Source organism: Nuphar pumila, chromosome 13, assembly GCF_984573655.1.
Source record: "Nuphar pumila chromosome 13, dmNupPumi1.hap1.1, whole genome shotgun sequence".
Classification (NCBI taxonomy): Eukaryota; Viridiplantae; Streptophyta; class Magnoliopsida; order Nymphaeales; family Nymphaeaceae; genus Nuphar; species Nuphar pumila.
Window position 1 is genome coordinate 20123752 of NC_143261.1, and position 21628 is coordinate 20145379.

Genomic DNA, 21628 nt, shown 5'->3' on the forward strand with positions numbered 1-21628 from the left:
CATGTTTCATGTGTTTAACTATTTCTAACACATGCTTCAGGCTTCACGGTTCTCAACTAAATGATAATTTCAAAAATTTTGAATTATTAAATAAATATATAATAAGTTAATAAAGACCATACAAAATCGCAAATCAATAAAATCAGTCATTTTGGAACGTGTTGATGGGGAACATATGCAAACGGAAATCAAGACTTACGATCTCTGCTAGAAAGCATTTTCAGGTCTTCATCATTAAGAACGCAGGGAACAACTATGGCAGGCTGAATGACAAAACCAGCTTTGTGACAAGCATCTTCCAGACGCTTGTGAAGATCCATCAGGGCAAAAGGCAACAACTACACCTCCACTACCAGTAAATTTTGACGCAGCACCGACACTTCGAGCAACTTCAACCATAGCAATATTCATCGATCCCAGAGCATCATCCCCGAACATGCACCTGCAAAGGACAATAAACAGTTGATAAGAATGTCTGTGACGATCATCACCCTTTTTCTTTTCCCTTTTCTGCAACTGGTATCACATGCTAGTATTATGAAACAGTAGGCTACCAATACACCATCTATGCAAAGGTGGTTTCTCAAAAGAGTCAACTAACTGGATACACAGTGCAAAGGAAAAGATAATGAGACAAAGCATCTTGAAACTACAAGTTACATGGATGGTCGACTGACTAAATATGAAAGACATAAGAAATAGAATGATTAAACTATGCAAATGGGACATGAAAAGAATGGTTAGAGAAAGATACTGCGAATGACAATAAGTTTCCATAAGCAAACAAGAATGCATACATGCATGTAGACACAACACACCATATTCAACTCAAGCAACTTTCTCAATAAATTGAAAACACGTTACCTGGAATTGGTAATCATATTATGTGAATTACATGATCTAATGTTCATGAAATTGGTAACTTTCTGTGTCAATTTCAAGAAATACATCACCATATTCCACAATTTTTAGGAAAGGGCGTTTAGCTATTAGATAAGAATGCACACTTTCCTTGATTTGAGGAATGTAGATGTCATGGATTAAAACGAATAAGTTGTCTCCATTGCTGTCAGCCATGTGAAGAAAAGCTGCCATTACATTAAGGAGCCATTTGCGTTCCATAAAAGAGGGTGTTGTGGCAGGTGTGGAAAATGATCAACAGGAGTGTCATGAACTTTCCCTATCTCAAGGAAAGGGATGATGCAAAATACAAAACTTTTTGGTGGACTTGGATTGTTTTCTTTCTTTTTTTATACAATAGAGAAGGCTCATGAGTTCAAACTACAAGTGGAGTGAGAGGAAGGTATTGGTGGATATGAGACAAGTTTTTAACAAAATTTTAGTTTGAGTAAAAATACTAAACAAATAGGATATATGGCCCACCTTCGAAGATGAAAATTGCAGTTCATGAGTTCTGCAAGTTTGCTGTAGTCTTTTTCCAATAATGCCTTCTGCCCTTCCACAACTAAGTTGGCAACTTGCTCCATTGAAGATATAATAAATTCATCTCCATCAAGCCACCTCTTTCGGATAGAACTATGTACCTACACCAGTAGATGCCACACAAGTGCACACCAAAATTAGATCTACTATGCAGTTTGAGCTAAGAGGCTCGGAGTTGAAGAACTTGAGTCTTTTGATCTGACAGAGATCTAAATAAATTAACTTTAACAGTATGGTACATGAAGTGCTATTAGAGTACCAACCTTTCCAGAATCACTAGAATTTTCAGCATAAATGACATATAGCGGAGGTAGCAAACTTGTGTCCATGGATATATACAAACCATGCCCTAAGACATCCATATTTTGCATGCTGAAATCCTGAAAGTAAACTTCTCACATGAGAATCATCATGGATACATATGGGAGTCTCAGTTTCAATATCGGTGTATGGATTGTACCATATATACAAGCCCTACATACACTTGTGCAACCTGATCTTGAAGGCCAGCAACAATCCCAAGTTCCATCTTGGCGCTAAGAATTAGGTTCGGTCTGATTTCTACTTTGACCAGATGTCTGACCTTGTAGAAATCAAGCAAGCAACTCAATGCATCACATACAATTGCACTAAAACCTGAAAGCCCTATTTGAATGATTATTATAGTAAGTTATCCACAGTTGCATGATTCACGCGAACAATTTGAGAGCATAAATTCATGTGAACATGAAGGCATCCTTTTTTGAGGACAAAACTTTAAACTTTGAAACATTATTGCCATATAATTATGGAAAAGGAAAGAGGTTTTACCACCTAAGAAAACATCATCACCACAAATAGGTCAAAACACTTTCTTTTCTGCCAATACGATAGTTGTGAATCAGAACTGAAAAGATACAATGACACTTTAAACCTGATGATATCCCTTTCATACTGAAAGAAGCATAACCAAAGGAAATGAAAATGCATCACCATTATGATTATAATGTTATGGTTTTACAATTTTAAAAATGAAGATTTGTAATAGTTGCATGGCTTCTTTCCCCAGAAAACTTTTGGTAGGAGGTGAAGGCCGAAAAAAAATGAAAAGATTTCCAACCTTTTGATTGGGAAAACACTTGAATATAAAGAGAAAAAATTTCCAAAGTATGTTTATTGAGAGTAAATAACCTTTCAAGTAGGTCATGAAGGCTTTATATCTACACTTTGGCATTGACATTGCTAACAATAATAATAATAATAATAATACTCAAACAAATAATCTTACTAAATGGAAGCATGAAGCACAATCCCACACTTGCTGGCATATAATTTATGTAACAGTGTTAAAAACTGCAAGTTCTTGTCAATGAGAATGAGCTGAAGTAAAATGAAACATTAACTCAAAGAACAAGACAGACAAAATTAAACAAATAGTGAAAGAATCAGAAGGAAACAACAATACCAACATACCATATCTAACAAAGTTTACCTGACGAGGGATATTAGTGTCATATGACAATGTTAAATTTTCACTCTTAAGTTCAATATTGTTTTCCTTGCAGTACTTGTAGAAAACTTTGCAGATTGACATCAGCAAGCAAACTCCACCATAATAGCCTTCGTTTTGCACCCGATCAACCTGAAAAATAAACAGATAACCTCAGATATACAGATTTGTGTAGACATTGCTTTTGCATTATTTCGAGAATTATAATCATCTAAGTCATGTACTTCTATCTTTGGTTTTCAAACAAACATAAACTACAATGAGATAAATCTGAATAATATAAAGTGCATATCTCGCCCAATGGGAACACTAGAAGACAAAACATTTATATAACTTGGATATATAAAACAATATCCATTGTCCACACTCTTGAAAACCCTGTGCACTTTAATCTTACTCATTTTTATTTAAAATTGCATAGTCCAAATATTCATAAAGTTTCAAACTTTGAGTTCATCATTTGTCACTTCTATCATGTCATATTTATAATTTGAACATAAATTTCAATCGTCCTGTAAATCTCTAGTTCATCCATAAGTTGTTTAACCCATTAGCCTAATTCATGATTGACTTATTCTATAAGATATTTTAGAAAACAATTGTGAACCCCCTAAGAGAGGCATGCTATGTCTGGCATTGATGGAAATCACTAGTCGTCCAAGTTCTATCTCTTGGATATCATGCTTATTAAAAAATGGTTCTCATATTTAATGAGATACCATACTTTCAATTTATGAGACCATATATGTAACAATTGTGAGTGATCTCAAGAAAGAAACCAATTTTATACTCTTAATAAACATTCATATTACAAGTTCTACCTCTTTAATGGTATTCAATCAAATTGCTCCTCCCATTTGAATAAGTTGCATGTTCTCAGACCCTCCCATTTGAATAAGCTGCATGTTCTCAGACCCTCCAAAATTATATGCAAGACAACAGTAGAATAGAAATTCTAACAATTTGGTCCTCCTAACAGAACATTAGAACCTGTAAGTTATTTTGATTTTCCCTCCAAGTCCAAATCAACAATTTCTCTACATTCAATTATCAAAGAATAATGTAATTAATGCAAAAGCTCCACAGTTGAACATAGGTGAAGGTCTTGACATTTCACTTGTGAAAAGAGAACCGATCAAAACAAACTGGAAGAAGTAAAAAACACCGAATTGATAAAAAAAAGCAATTAATAGAAAAATCATAAAAGGTAAAATGAAACGATGAACAATCACATAACCACAATCCAAAATACATTGACAAGGAAGGAAAATGCAAGGAACAAAAAGTTTATAAACTGCACTTGTGTGGCATATTGGTAGCATTAGCATTTTCTCATGTTACATACATGATAGTACTCATTTGTATATTATAAAAGTTACATTTATTCTTTTAAAGTCATGTTTACTACACAAATGCATGAATATAGTCCTTTGTATATTGTAACAGTTACTACATTATAACATTAATTTGCTGCAACCCAATCCTATGCTAACTGGGATAGAACATCCATATCATCATTAGAATAAGATGAGACGTTTCATGTTGGTACGAGGTTTCTTTTTTTATCCCATTACCTTTTCCATCACATCTCCAACCTTCTCTCATGAAGTTCAAAGGCTCAAATGATATTATATCATCATCACAATCAAGATAACCCTCTCCATCCCAAATTAATTCTCGTCTACTTTTTTATATAAACCCTAAACATGTTTTGAATCCAATCTTTGTCTTTCTTTATCTTCATATAATCTATTTCTTTCTTTATCTTCTTATTATACAAACAATAATATTTAATTTACAGTTCTTATTCTCCAAGTTTTTTTGTTAGCATTGGAGCTAACATGAACATTGAGCCAAACATTTTAGTCAAATGAACCAATCAAAAAAGGAAAACAATGTACTGTTGTAGCCTTCTAATCTCGTTTCATTGTCTGAAGAAAGAATGGTAACAGGAGAAAACAGAGCGTGGAGAGTCTCTTTATAGATGTATCAACTTGACTTTCAGCACAATATATGAATAATTTATCTATTAGTACTCATTTAATTTTGTGTTAAAGACATTTGTTTTTCTCATTAAAATAGCATTGATAATTTCTCTACTTTGAATTCATTACTAGAATGTTGATCTTCACCAGTTTTGTTACTTGAGAAATCATTCCCCTTGATATTCAGATTTCATGGGCTATTTTCATGTTAGCATTTAGGCACTACTGTAATTCTTCATTAATGAAGAAACAAAGTGGTAAAAATCATTGCTTCAGACCAAAAGATTTAAATTCATTAAATGGATGAAGGAATTAAGATCAGAAAATAGCAACCTACATTCTTCGTACATTTATGTCCTTGTTAATCATGTCACTCTTGGCTTGTACGATCTTCCTGGTATGTTGTTCATGCAAATCTCAACACCAAGAATCTACAACGCAAGAAGCAGTCCAATACTTTGATTTACAGATTTTTTTTTTAATATCTCAATAAGATCAAAACTTGTGGCAATCAGCCATCTAATATGTTAATATGTGAACGAGGGTAATGCAAAAATTTTGTGGACTGGATTCAAAATTTAGGGTTCTCATGTCCTTGCTAGCTAGTCATTTATTATGGGTTAACGCTAAGTACATAAGGCGTTTCTTAACAAAACAACTTTCTTCCCAAGCTGAAGGAACCAATGTACTGATAAAGTGCTTGTCATAAATAAATGTCAAAAGCAAGAAGATGTGGATGTGGCAGGTTGAATCAATCCCAGTTCAAGGGTTAAATAATTTCATGGCTTGCCATTTAATGTTGGACTAGTTTTGGTGACATTAACAGCACAAGCCATGTCTCCCTAATCAAGCAAGTACTGATAATCCAAGGGAACGATGTGAACATATGCACCTAAAACTTCTAATCAATTTCCAAATATTAACCATTATTACTGATGACAACGAGATGTTTAAGTTTTCTTTTCTTGAACTTAATCTAAATTCGAAAGTATCTTTTAGCATATTTACAATTACACTTTTGGCGTGCTCTTGTGATAATGCAATCCTTTGAACCAACAGTGCACGTGGGTGTGCTCCCAACGAATTCTCTAGATGCTTAGTGGGTAATAGAATAAGTCATCAAACTCTTCCCCCACACACTTCAACAGGATAACGTTCAAAGTGGATGTGACCTATTTTCATTCATAATCTTTCTATCTTTTTAATGGCACCTAATTATCAAAAGAAAGAGAACATGTTCAAAAAAAAAAAATGGAAGAGAACAAACATATATGAACGATCTCCACAATTACATGCATCCGCCAAGATACTCAACTACAGTTTATAATTGCAAAGACCCAGTTCAATATTTAGCAAATCAATAAAAAGAAGGACGTAAATGGATATATATGTATAAATAGTATCCAATCAAACTTCAAAAAAAGAAAAGGAACAAGAAGAAGAGTGAGAAAGGGGGAACCAACCAAGGATTGGATGGAGGAGAATTGAACGAAGTCATAGAAGGGATGGGGCTCGATGATGAGGTGGTCGGAAGGATGAAGGCGGACGGTGGCCCAGAAGTTGCCGAGGGTGAAGGAGATGGTGTGGCCGTAGTAGACGTCGCTTGGGTTCCCGAGCAAACTCACCCGCGCGTATGCCTTGTGCTCGATCCAACCATCCTCCCCATTCACACCTATTGTTTCCCCACCTCCCCAAGAGAGAGAGAGAGAGAGAGAGAGAGAGAGATCTTCTAGCGTGCGATGGCGGAGGAGGGCTTCCCCCGGTCGCATCGGGGATCACGGGTAGGGGTGTCAACGGATCGGGTATGACCCAATATCAACCCGTACCGGATCCTATAGGGTCATGGTTTGGTTACAAAGAAAAGGGCCCAATTAACTATTCGGGTCCGACCCATGAAGTCCGATTATTAAATGGGTCAGGTATTATGAAATTTTATACCAAAACACGAGTCCAACCCCAGTCCCAATTAAGATCCACAGTTTTTCAATGTAAAAAACATACAAAATAATATTCTACCGAGTATGGACCAGGCCTGGTTTATGTAATTCTCATTGGATCCAAGTATGATTTTTCTTATGAAAAATCTGGTCAGACCCGAATTCGGATCCGATACCCACTTTACTTAGATGAATTCGCATTTGGACTCACCTATTTTAGCAGGGGTCCGACCCAGTTGACACCTCTAATGACTGGTACACTCACTCTTAGCGGAACAGCATGACAGGGTTGGAAATTGGGCTAGGTCGAACCAGACCATACCCGATAAGATAAGCGGGCCAGGTCTTATCAGACCCGGTTCAATATGAGGTGAGATATCAAACAGGTTGGATTCGGTCAAGATGTGGGTTTTACACTAAACGGATATCGCTCAATCAGATTGGAGTTGGATAGGGTAATACTGAATCTGAATTCCACCAACTTAAAAATAGGGAAAATATTGAGAGCAGATCAGGTGATCGGACAAATCGCTTTGGGAAAGTGATTTGACATCATGACCGCCCATTGATCAATGGTCACCATTATGTCTGCCAATGATGATATCATCATTACCTTTTTGGTGGGTTCACAACTACCATGAGATTGAAGCAATGGGCAGTCAGGCATATGGCAAAATAACAAAATCTTGACAAAAAAACACACTTTTTTTACATAAATAACCTATAAAAACATAAATATAAAAAATGATATATATGTTTTTGACGAAAAAATCATGAGAAATTGAAAATATCGCAAGAAATTACCATATTTTAGTGAGATTTTCATAAATCTCACGAGATTTGTCACTATGCAGTCAGGATGTCAAATCATTTTTCTAGAGTAATTTGATAGATTATCCACTACAAGAAAACACGTTGTTAGCGAAGGTTAAAGAGCGAAAAACATCCGTCGCTATACTCCATGAAACATACGAAACCAGCGACGGAATATAGTCTGTCGCTCAGTCCGTCGCTATTTAGCGATGGATTTTGTGACATACTATTTTGTCGTTACGACCGCACGATTTACCGAAGACTCTTGCGACAAACGTTAGTCCGTCGCTAAGTAGCGACGGACTTGGCGACGGCGTATCGTCCGTCGCGGGTTTCGTAAATTTGATTTACGTGGGCTTAGCGACAGATTTAATCCGTCGCTAAGTTTCGAATAACCCTAATCCCAGACAACTTTTCTTTTTCTTCTTTCGCTGCTCCCGCCGCTCCCGTCGTTCGCCGGTCCCACCGTCCGCAGGCCCCGCCGCCCGGAGAAAGGTAAAGGACCCCCCCCCCCTTGTTTTACGGCAGGGGGTCGACCCCCTGTCGGAAACGCAGGGGGTCGACCCCCTGCCGGAAAGTCAGGGGGGTTAACCCCCTGCTGTTCCGGCCGGGGGTCGACCCCCTGCTGTTCCGGCAGGGGGTTAACCCCTTGCGTTTCCGGCAGGGGGTCGACCCCCTGCCGGAACAGCAGGGGCTTAACCCCCTGTGTTTTCCGACAGGGGGTTAACCCCCTGCCGTTTCCGGCAGGGGGTCGACCCCCTGCCGGAACAGCAGGGGCTTAACCCCCTGTGTTTTCCGACAGGGGGTTAACCCCCTGCCGTTTCCGGCATGGGACCCCTGCCCCCTGCCTTTCCGGCAGGGGGTCGACCCGGGCAGGGGGTTTAACCACCTGTCGTAACAGGCAGGGGGTCAAGCCTTTCCTACTCAAGCAGGGGGGCGACCCGCTGCTGTTCCGGCAAGGGGTCGACTCACTGGTGGAAAGGCTGGGGGTCGACTTCCTGCCCAAACAGGGGGACAGTTAACTCCCTACGTTCCGTAAGGGGGTTAACCCCCTATGTTTTGTAAGGGGGTCGACCCCCTACCGGAACAGCAGGGGAGTCGACCCCCTACCGGAACAGCAGGGGAGTCGACCCCTTGCCAGAACAACTTTTTTTTTCGTGGTGACTTCATTTTAAAACAATATTTTTTTGTGCAGATTTTTCAACGGAACCAGCTCGTGCTCAGCCACCTGTGGTAAGTAAGTGTAAAAAATAATGCAAATCAGGTAAATACCCGTGGTGAGTAAGTGATGCAAGTGTATCACATGTTATTTAATTTATTAGATGTAACACTTTATTGTTCACACATTCACTTAGTTGTTGATATTTAGGGTTGCTTCGTTGGAGTTTGGAGATCATGCTGAGCATGCTTTTAATGTATGAATATTGAAGTATTCTTATTTTTGGAGTACGGAGTCCATGCTAGGCATGGTCGTAGTTAGTGAGATATTGAAGTGTGTTTGCTGCAGGTACATGTTAGCCATTTGTTTGATATGAATGATTACGATATATTACAATGTTTGATGTAATTGTATTCATGCTTGCATGTAGTTACTTTCAATTTGATTATGACTTTCATGTGAAATTGTATAATGAAAGCATGTTTCAAATGATTGTATCGTGTCATTAATAGTTTGCACATGAAAATATTAAGTTATCAATGCATGCATCAAAATTCTTGTTATTGTATGACATCATATATTGCATGATAAATTTGATATATTCTTTATCGTAGCATTCTGATTGTTCTCTTTTAATTCGTTAGGCTATTATTCATAACATCATAAGAAAATGACTGCAAACCGTGAATGGATGTACCGTAGGATAGTGGACAATGAGTTATCGCATGAATATATGGATAGTGTTGATAGTTTTATTGAATTTGCAACGACAAGTGTTAGTACAGTGGATCCCATAGGTTAGATTAGGTGTCTCAGCAAGATTTGTAAGAATAATCGATTTGTAGAACCTCATAGCGTTAAACATCACCTATATAAGAAGGGTTTTGTGAGTGATTATCAAAACTTGACGTTTCATAGAGAAGAATTTAGAAACGATTTTGATGCACGGGTGAATGTGGTGCACAATAATCCATATACAGATTTGATATTTGATGTCGCAGGAACAGAACTGGGTTCTACTATGAGTTCTAGTGATGTAAGAACTGTCGTAGATGAAGAATCACCAAACAATGCAGCTAGTAGATTTTATGATTTACTTAGAAATGTTGATGAGCCACTTTGGAACGGTTGTGAGAGTCACACTATCTTGTTTGCAGTTCTTCAACTAATGAATTTGAAGTCCGAGTATAATTTGAGTCAATCATGTTTTGATCGGTTGTGCATGATTGTGAAGAGTATGTTGCCCAAAGATGAGAAATTGCCATAAAATTTTTATCGTGCGAAAGTTATGGTCAACGCTCTAGGTATAGGTTACAAAAAGATTGATGCTTGTCTAAATCACTGCATGTTGTATTTCAAGGAGCAGGAAAATAACATATCATGCCCGTCATGTGGGCATCCTCGGTTCAAGCCAAAGACAAGAGACAATGGTAGCACGAGATTAAAGGAAGTTTCATACAAGTCGCTCCGCTACTTTCCTATCACTCCTAGATTGCAGCGATTGTATATGTCTTCAAGGACAGCTAAACACATGAGATGGCATGCAAATAAAGTTCGACACGATGAAAACAAGATCACGCATCATGTTGACGCTGAAGCTTGGAAGCACTTTGATCGTACTCATCAGAACTTCGCAATGGAAGTGTGAAATGTTAGACTCGGTCTATGTACATATGAATTTAATCCATTTGGGGGTAGATCAACTCCATACTCATGATGGCCAGTATTTGTAACTCCATACAACCTTCCACCAAGCTTGTGTATGAAACGTCCAAATCTTTTCTTGTCTCTGTTGATCCCTGGTCCGACCTCACCTGGCCAAAATCTTGATGTATATCTAAGGCCATTGATTGATGAACTAAAAGTGTTGTGGGATGACGGTGTTACCACGTATGATGCCCACAAAAAACAAAATTTCAACATGAAGGCCGTTGTTCCATGGACAATCAGTGACTTCCCTGCATATGGTATGCTATCTGGTTGGAGCACACATGGGAGGTTGGCTTGTCCGTACTGCATGGAGGATTCCAAAGCTTTTAGATTGAGGCATGGAAGGAAGCCTTGCTGGTTTGAGTGCCATCGTCGATTTCTACCCAGCGACCATCCATTCCGACGATAAAAGAATGCGTTTAAAGCGGGCACAACTGAAACAGAAGGTCCATCCTCAAGATTGTCTGGCATAGAGATTCTAAGAAGATTGCGATATTTTTCAGATGTATTAACAGATGCCCGATGTCCTACACCCTTCCGTGGATTTGAAAAGAATCACAATTGAACGAAGAAATCTATTTTTTGGGAACTACCATATTGGCTGACCCTATTGATACGACATAATTTGGATGTGATGCATGTGGAGAAAAATGTGTTTGATAATGTGTTCAATACAATAATGAATGTTAAAGGAAAAATGAAGGATAATCTGAAGGCCCGTATGGATTTAAAATTAATATATAAAAGACCAGAATTGGAACTCAAAGAGTATAATGGCAAAGTACTGAAACCAAAGGCAAAGTACGTGCTCGGACCTGATCAAATAAAACATGTATGTCAATGGTTGAGACAACTGAGATTTTCAGATGGATATGTCTCTAACATTGCTCGGGTTGTGAAGATTGATGATGGACAGTTATATGGGTTGAAGAGCCATGATTGTCATATTTTTATGCAACGATTGATACCCCTAGCATTCCATGATATGTTAGACAAACCTATATGGGGGGTATTGTCTGAGTTGAGCGGATTTTTCAGAACATTGTGCGCATCGGAGGTCGTAGTATGAGATGTAAAGAATCTCGAGGATTCTGTCATCACCACTGTTTGTCTGTTAGAAAAGATATTTCTGCCAGCATTTTTCGATGTTATGGAACATTTGATCATATATCTGCCATATGAACTAAGGGTTGGTGGCCCTGTGCAATATCAATGGATGTACCCATTTGAAAGGTATATGTTTTTTTATATTTGTCTCTTTAATGACAGATATTTAAAATTTGAAATGTATATTCTTGTCAGATGCATGTTCGACCTAAAAAAAAGGTTCGTAATAAAGCAAGAGTAGAAGGCTCTATTTGTGAGGCGTACACTTTAGAAGAGATTTCAAATTTCTCATCTATGTACTTCGAACCTCATATTCCAACACATTACACATGTCTGCCCCGTAACAATGATGGAAAACAAGTAACTGTAGCTGACAAGTTGTCGATATTTCAACCACTTGGGCATGCGTTTGGTAGTTGTCGATCAAGGCTATTGACAGATCGAGAGCAAGACGCAGCACACATCTATATTCTTTTTAATTGCTCAGCGATTGACCCATACATCGAGTAAGTATATGTAGATGTAACACAATTATAAATCCTTTTATGTTCTATATGTAGATACATGGCTCGGTAATATAAGTATTTGTGGTTTGCAGACGATTTGATCTGGAGTTGCAAAGAGAAGTTTCACATCTCACTGATGCAGAAGTACAAAAAGAACGTGAAACTAAGTTTGTGGAGTGGTTGAAACAGTTGGTAAAAAAGCTAACATAAATTTTGTACTTATAAACAACACTAAGTTACTTAATTGACTGTGATCACAATCATTGTTTATGTCTGTGCGTAGGTCCGCCATGATGATGTTAAAGATCAAGGAGTATGTGATTTAGAAAATGGTTCGACCAAAATTGTGCAATGCTACAACGGGTACATCGTAAATGGTTATCGATTCCATACAAAAGATTACGGTATAAACAAATCAACAATAAATAGTGGCGTGTGTGTCAAGGGTAGCAGCTACGGTGAAAATGAACATGATTACTATGGTGTTATAGAGGAAATAATGGAGTTGACTTACTTAGGCATAAATAACAGGGTAACTTTATTCAAGTGTCATTGGTTTGATCCAACTGCAACAAGACTCGCCAAAGCTTCAAGCATTGTGGAGGTGAATCATAAATCCAGGTTTCGAACATATGAACCATTCATATTAGCCTCGCAAGCTCAACAAGTTTATTATACTTCATATCTGAGTATAAAAAAGTCAGATAGAAATGAATGGTGTGCAGTTTGCAAGGTGAAGTCCAAACTATACCCCGAGTATGATCAGTTACAAGAAGATGAGTTAGCTGAAGACAGCGATTACTATCAATTAGATGATGTCTATGACTTCGCTTATGGTCACGATGATGCATGTTATATCTTCATTGGTCAATAAAACATTCATAGAGGAATGTGATCCAAATGATGTACCAAGTGAATGGGCAAACAATTAAGAAGAAGAAGAAAGTCAAACTAGTGACGAGGAAGAATTCTCAAGCTAGTGAGCAAAATCTTGTACTACAAACCTCTATTTAAATGCATTGCAGTACTTGATGTGAATGATTTTAATTATTTGAATGTATTGTAATACTTGATGCGAATGAATGAGTTGTATTGCAATACTTAGTGTGAATAATTAAAAATTTTATTTGAATGTATTGTAATACTTGATACGAATGATTCGAATGCATTGCAATACTTGATGTGAATGATTTAAATTATTTGAATGTATTGTAATACTTGATGCGAATGCATGAGTTGTATTGCAACACTTGATGTGAATGATTAAAAATTTTATTTGAATGTATTGTAATACTTGATACAAATTATTTGAATGTATTGTAATACTTGATGTGAATGATTTGAATGTATTGTAATACTTGATACGAATTATTCGAATGCATTGCAATACTTGATGTGAATGATTTGAATTATTTGAATATATTGTAATACTTGATACGAATGATTCGAATGCATTGCAATACTTGATGTAAATGATTTAAATTATTTGAATGTATTATAATTTATGCAACGATTGATTTGAATTATTGCAATACTTGATGTGAATGATTTGAATTATTTGAATGCATTGTAATACTTGATACGAATGATTTGAATGCATTGCAATGCTTGATGTGAATGACTTGAATGCATTGCAGTACCTGATATGAATGATTTGAATTATTGTAATACTTGATGTGAATGACTTGAATGTATTGTAATACTTGATGTGAATTATTTGAATGTATTGTATGACATGTTATTTGTTAGAATATGGTTCATGGAGGTTACAGTGGTCGCTCATCCAGTAGTAGCCAGGCCCAGCCTTCATCTTCACGGGCTCCTGTGATAGGTATATTGATTAACTAATTGGATGCTTGATTAGTTCAAATGCGCATTCTGAGAACTTCTAACGTATTTTTTTACAGATGATGTTTCGCCTATACACGACCCATCTACACCAGTTGATCACACAAGTCAGGAGCCAACACAGGAAGTCGGGTCTTCTTAGTCTAGCACAAGAAGACTCATTCGAATAGTGTATATCGATAATCGACTGTAAGTATTTCTTTTTCAATTATTGCATATCTTATAAATATTTTATATTGATATTTACTGTGTAACAATTCATGTGCAGCACGAGGTTTGAGCCACAAGAAGTAGTACGGGAGATTAGGAATTCACTTCTTCAACATCTACCAGGACCGGTTGCTCAATGGAAAGAGTACCCAAAGGAGGTGTTAGGCAGATTGTGGTCCTCATTCACGGTATACAGTTGTTCCTCATAGTTAATGTGTTTCATATTTAATTTTTTTAAGTAATGTCTACTAACTTTCTGAAAATATTTGTAGGCTTCGAATCGCTTCGCAACTACGGTGGAAGAAAATGATGCAAGGAAGGTGTGGCAGAAGGTGGTTGCCAATCGATTTGCAGACATGCTGCACACTATGAAGACTGCAGCGAAAAAAGCATCTGGCGTAGTAGATGATCCACTACAGTGGAAGGGTCATGGCCCTATTACTATAAGGAGAGATTACTGGAATGAAATGTGCGATAAGTGGGTGGGAGATGCATTTAGAAATCGCTCTGCGAAGGCTGCACAAAATCGAGCGAAAATGCCCGAAGCCCATCTACACACAGGTGGATCTAAGACATTTGGGAGCCACCTGGAGAAAACGGTAACTCATCAATATATAATATTAATTTTATAAGTATTGTTGCAAACTTGTGTACTAAATCTTTTGTCCTTTAACTTCGCAGGAAGCAGAAAAAGGAGGCATTGTACCATATAAGGATGTGTTTATTGAAACACATAAACGGAAGACCACAGGAGTCTTCGTATCAGAGAAGGCGAGAACGACAACGGTATGTATTTATTCTATTAATAATCATTGCAATATGCAAGTTATCATAATGTTATCATTAATTATTAATGCATACTTTAAACATTATTTTGTAGGAGGCATATGAGCAACAGATGGTAGAGCGATATGGCGATGACGCTACTCAGCATCTATCATTTGATCCTGCAGCATGGGTGACTGCAGCACGTGAACCCAAAAAAGGTCGCGTGTTTGGGTTTGAGAGCAATCTGAACACTTCACCAGTTATTGCTTCTTCTAGTTACGGCTCATAGGCTACTTTCGCCGACATAAGCTCTAAGCAGCAGCCTATTCTTTTCGGTGATGATGTACGCTAGATCATTAAGGACACAATGAATGACTACTTCCATGACACCGTCGCCCCGTTTCTCCGAGATGAGATCACCAATATTGTGTTGGATAGAGGATCTTCGATTGCAGATCCCTCTCAGGTATAAACACATATTCAGTTTTTTGACTACCTTAGCACACATATGAGCATGATAGAATCACATATATAACTTTTTGCCCACCTTAGAGCACATATGAGCATGATAGAATCACATATAGAGTTTTTTTATTGCCTTAGATCACATATGAGCATGCTATAATCACATATAGAGTTTTTTTATTGCCTTAGAGCACATATGAGCATGCTATAATCACATATAAAGTTTTTTTCCTGCCTTAGAGCACATATGAGCATGCTATAATCACATATTTAGTTTTTTGACTGCCTAAGAACACATATGAGCATGATAGAATCACATATAAAGTTTTTTTGACTGCCTTAGAATACATATGAGCATGCTATAATCACATATTCAGTTTTTTGACTGCCTAAGAACACATATAAGCATGTTATAATCACATATTCAGTTTTTTGACTACCTTAAAACACATATAAGCATGCCAAAATCAATATAGAGTTTTTTTACTGCCTTAGAACATATATCATTTATGATAGAATCACATATAAATTTTTTTGATTTGCCTGCCTTAGAGCACATATGAGCATGCTATAATCACATATTCAATTTTTTGACTGCCTTAGCACACATACGAGCATGATCGAATCACATATATAGCTTTTTGTCTGCCTTAAAGCACACCTGAGCATGGTAGAATTACATATAGAGTTTTTCTAGCTGCCTTAGAACACATATGAACATGCTATAATCACATATTCAATTTTTTGACTGCCTTAGCACACATATGAGCATGATAGAATCACATATATAACTTTTTGTCTGCCTTAGAGCACATATGAGTATGATAGAATCACATATAGAGTTTTTTTATTGTCTTAGAACACACATGAGCACATGATAGAATCACATATAGTGTGTAATTTACTTCATTATATTTTGTTTATCAATACTGACTGTTCTTTTCTTGTGTAGGCTGCTAGCGATAATCAGCGTAGCGGAGCTGAAGGGACAGATAAAGGCAATGAACAAGAAGACGCACAAAATCTTGGCGATGATTAGAGAATTGTGTTTAAGAAGTTTTATTTTTTTATGTTTCCTAATTGTAATTGTTGAATTGTAAATAATTAAACTTGTTAATATTAAGGTGGAACGATTAATTGTTGTAGATTCTTTTTATATGGAATTTTTTAGTGTAGTTTGTTTTTTATTTATAGGAAATATAAATTGTACCATTCTCGGTATTTAATTTTCAAATAATTTTTTTTAATTTTTTTTCATTTTTGCGATGGATTAGCGATGGAAACATCCGTCGGTATGTATATAAATCTAGCGACGTCTTAGCGACGGACGTAAATCCGTCGCCAAGCCGAGGCCATCGTTTAGTACCGGCAGATTGGCGACGGAATAAAGTGCTCGTTAGTCCGTCGCAATCAGCGATGAAATAAATTTGTCGCCAGTTAGCATCGAAAAATTCGCGACGTAAGCATACCGTCGCCTCGTCGTCGCTAATCCGTCGCTACGCCTGTTAGCGACGGAATGTGGTCGTCGCTAATCTACTGCTTTGTTGTGGTGATCTTATATGCTCTAAAAAATATTAGTTGTCCTAAACTCATAGGACAAATTCTTTAGACCAAATGTCATCCCATGGATTTGTTTAGCATGTATAAGATAGTAAAAATCAACCCTTGAATTGTAATATTTTGAAGTATAAATACATTTTTTTAAGGTTGAAAATTCAATACATTGCAAGCCATTGATTTTTTAAAACCCTCTAAAAATCTGACACACACACACACACACACACACACACACACATATATATATATATATATATGGAATGGAGTAATAGTGGACTGTTTAATACTGTCGGCCGAACGAGAGCTGCCAGTTTGCTCACAAAACACTTTTTTAGCGAAAATAACCTTTAGTGGCAGTCGAGATCACCGCTATAGGGCATTTTTTGCATGTAACACTGGACGAGGGTAATTGTCCACTGTTCCTCCAGTTTTTCTCTCTCTCTGTATAGATATATAGAAAGAGAAATTGGTAACTACTCACATGTTAGGTGCTAAGTGAACGCGTTAAATGGGGTTTTCAGCTTCTCTGGAGTTGTTCCCAGCCCTATAAATGTACTGGGCATGGTTGATTTATTAAGAATCCACACCTGGATCATGTGTTTTCGATGAAAAAAAATGATGTTTGGAGCTTAAAAAATTTATAAAGATTTTGGACCGTTGATTTTTTGAGCTTTATAAAAATACACCCATGTGTCGGAATCGAACACTTCAACAGCTGATCCCTATAAAATCAAGTATATAGATCACATTTGTATTGTCAAAATTTATAAATAAAATAAAAAGGCTGAAAACCCCATTTAACACCCTCATTTAGCACCTAACGTGTGAGCAGCTACCAATGACTTGATATATATGAGTAATGTGTTCCTTAGGCTCCCTTTTTCGTTAGGTCTTCTTAGGCCCATTCAAAAACTGCAGTTTTAAGTATTTTTTTGTTAGGAAAGTTTTAAAATATTAAATTTTGATGATTTTGTTTACTACCAAAAGTGTTTTGAAAAAGTTTAGTCCCATATCTAAGAGAGAAAAGTTTTTCAAGAGGATTAAATAGAGAGTTTGTTATCTATTCTTTACTTTGGTAAGCCTTGAGTCTTTAGATGGATTGCGGATGTTGTTGCGCATCGTGCAGCAACGGATGCGCCGTTCGCACACACGCGCGCAAGGGCGCTTGAGGCACAATGTGGCGTTTTGATGGTGCAAATGTCCGTTTTGGATTTTTGGTTTTGAGATATTTGGCTGTTTGAAAGGTTTTAATAGCATTTATATTGAGTTTATGTTGCATTGTGACTGTTGGGCGGTTTTGAAGGCCTTTGATTGACAGTCAAAGGTGGGTGACCGTTCAAGGACCTTTTCGTCCTATTTTCAAACCGTCTAGATTATGGCTATTAATCTCATTTATCTCAAAATGTTTTGGCCTTCTCACAAGTCTATAAATCTCTTCCTTTTTCGTCTTTTGAATCATCAGACTTTCTGACTCTCCAGTTTTCTCCTTTCTTTCTTCTCGGTTTGGCTTGCAGAGTTCATGTGTGGGAGAGGTCATCTGTTCTTGCGAAGCAGTGACTCTCTTGAGGTTCAAGCCAAGTTGTATTCTGAGAACTCAGTCGTAACAAAACTCTTTTTCGCATCTTCGGAATTCCCGGAGTGGGGCGATTGAAGTTCTAAAGATAGCGATCTTAAGAACGTGCCTCTAAGCTTGAAATCTCTTTTCTGAAATCCATTTTTCACAAGGTTGGAATAACAATTTTTTTCATGCTTAACACCGTAGACCTGATCTATAGGTTTTGTTTAGTGGGAACCAGCTTTTGAATCGCTGAAATCTGACTTGTATACAGTTTTTTCAGAGATCCAAAATCAATGGCTATGAAGGTATCAATTTTTTTGGCTTATAAAATCATATTTTTTTCACCGAAAAACATGATTCAAGAGTCAATTTCCACTAAATCGATCATGCTAAACGCATCTAACAGTTCAGATATATCATAAAACACTTAAAACATGTTCAGTTCTCTCTCTCTCTCTCTCTCTCTCTCTCTATATATATATATATATATATATATGATCTGTGCTAAATGAAACATGATATTGAATTTTGACGGCATGAAGTATATATATATATATATATATATATATATATGAGATTTTTGTGGGTCATACTTTACGAGTGCAAGGCATCTTTTAATGTGATCATAAATCTATGAGGTTCATGTGACGATTAATGCATAAAATAACCATGTCATTCTTTTTCTTTTTTATGGACAAAATATTCCATTAACTTACATCAAGAGTTGAATCAAGGTATCAAATGGACATAAAGAAACTTTTTGTGTAAGTTATTCGAAAAGGATCCCATAATCCTATAAAGATGTTCGGATGCAGATTGTAAATATTCATAACTTGGCTAGATATAAAAGAAAATTACGATGGACATTTGATAAATGCCAATTTCTTACAACCTAGTGGGAGTAATAAAGCCTCAACTTCATAGACAGTGCTCAAAATAAAATAAAAAAATCATAAATGGTGCATTGTTAATTTCACACATAAGATCACCACAAATTGTAGTGATCAAGCCTGAGTCAGGCACAAGCCCAACCTGAGCTCAAGTATGACTGAGTGGGGCCAGGTTCGGGGATGTCGGGTTCATTAAGGCCCTAATCGGGTCGGCATGGCCTGGACTTATGGCCACCACTAGGTTGAGGCTTCATTGCTTAACTTTGTTTTCTTTTTCTTTTTTTTTGAAAGAAAGATTTTTTTTTATTAAGTGTATGTTTGTTTTGGTCAGATGTGAGAAAGTAAGTCAACCTTGTTATTGTTATTGACTTTCACAAGTTTCACAAAGAATCTCAGCTGGCAATCACAATTCCCCAAACCTTGAGAAAGGGGTGATTATGATTTACAATCATAGGAACCAAAAATCACAGGGCATTGATCCATGAACTGATTTGTGCATCAATTCCCATGGGCGTTATTCTTCACGCATAAGCTGAAGCCGGTAGCTTCCTTGGGGTGCGCTCGGGTTTACACCTCTTGGGGGTGGTTTTTAGGTTCTTATATTGAAAAAAAAAATATTAGTATATTATCATAATAATTGTTTAATCATATCATTCATGAAACATCCAGACATAAACTGACATGTGAAATTTTATCAACTTTATATTTGGTAACCCCATGAAATTCATAATCTCATCGAAGCGAGAGAGAACCAATCTCTTTTGCATAACTAACCAAACATTAGAAAATGAAAATAAAAAACAGAATGTGATTTGAAATCTCATTTGGGGATGAAGCTCATGTGATTTCAGATCACAAGGTGGAATATATGATTTGTAATCCCTCACATGAGATGCACCCAGAGGCCAAAAACCCACAAAAAAGTTCATGGGAAGCAAAAATCTTGAACTTTGTGACCACAGGATTCACCTTTTGCATGTTGTGGCCAACCTAAAGGTTACAAAGATTTCTAGGCCGTACACCTAGTTTGGCACCTATCTGGTCATATGCATAAGGGGCATATGATTCTATCAACAAAACCCCTGAATGTTTGGTTGGCCCCAGATGAGAATTGTTCTCCTGCAAATCGTGAGATAACTATTTTCATTTGCCCTTGCCTCGCGTGCAAACAAACATGAAAAATAATTGAGAATGTGATTTGAAATCACAGCTGGGGTGAATTTACTCACATCTCATGTGATTCCAAATCACATATTCCGCCTTGTGATCTTGAATCATATGGTTTCAAATCCCACGTGATTCTACCTCGTGTGATTTCAAATCGCGCAACCAAACATGAAATGATTATCTGGTGTGAGGGAGGGCCATGATCAGGGATCTCCTTCCACCATGTCCGTTCAAGAGTATTAGGCCTTACACATATTATCAATATTACATATTATATACCAACGGGGACTCCGCTTGTCTGGCAGAAGCAGTTAGTGCAAGTCACCTTGTGTCGGGACGTTGCAAGTTCGAATCCCAATGGTATATGGTTGTATGACTGATAGGGGTCTGCCTAACCCCAGCTTTCTCTGTCGAAAAAAATTATTACATATTATACTTTCTGGTTATAGGCTCTATTTGGGAACGGGTAGTTGGAAGGAGTTTATGGATTTGGAAAAGCTGCATCCGCAAATTCCAAATTTGGTACCTACCATGAGAGCTGGTATTGCCAAATCCAGTTTTTAGTGCAAATACAAAGGTGAGATGGCCTCGTCTCCTTTTTCAAATGCATAAATCATATCCTCATTGTCGAACAGCTACCACCATAGTATGCAGTTTGACCAAAAATTTTACCAAATGCATAAACTCCCGTCACCTAAAAGTTCTACAACTAGCAGTACAATTTCTACTCTAGGAATGCAATTCCTTGATGATTGGCAGGTATATTGATCCGTGAACCTAGTGATAGTTACCTATATATGCTAGTCTTTATGATTGTATCTGGCTAGAACACATGCATTGCGGGAAAAAAAAAAAAACCAAGATAACTATTTTCTTCTGAATTAGTAACAACTCTTTCTAATGGAAGTAAATTATGTAATTAAATATTGCTGTATAGGAGTACATTATCTGGTTTGCATCTGAATGCAGACTCCTACTGAACTAACAAAACGATTTATCCAATTATTGTGTGATTT

The 21628-nt window shown here is 37.0% G+C and overlaps 1 pseudogene across 1 annotated transcript; it reads right to left on the minus strand.

Annotated features, from left to right (window-relative positions):
• Nucleotides 1-67: 67 nt before the first annotated feature.
• Nucleotides 68-6686, minus strand: LOC149818014 (glucuronokinase 1-like; annotated as a pseudogene). Its single transcript, XR_016427445.1, has 6 exons — nucleotides 6381-6686; nucleotides 2915-3064; nucleotides 1904-2026; nucleotides 1707-1823; nucleotides 1384-1544; nucleotides 68-442 (listed from the first exon to the last, which is right to left on the minus strand). The product of XR_016427445.1 is annotated as a glucuronokinase 1-like (transcript).
• Between the last annotated feature and the right edge of the window lie 14942 nt (nucleotides 6687-21628).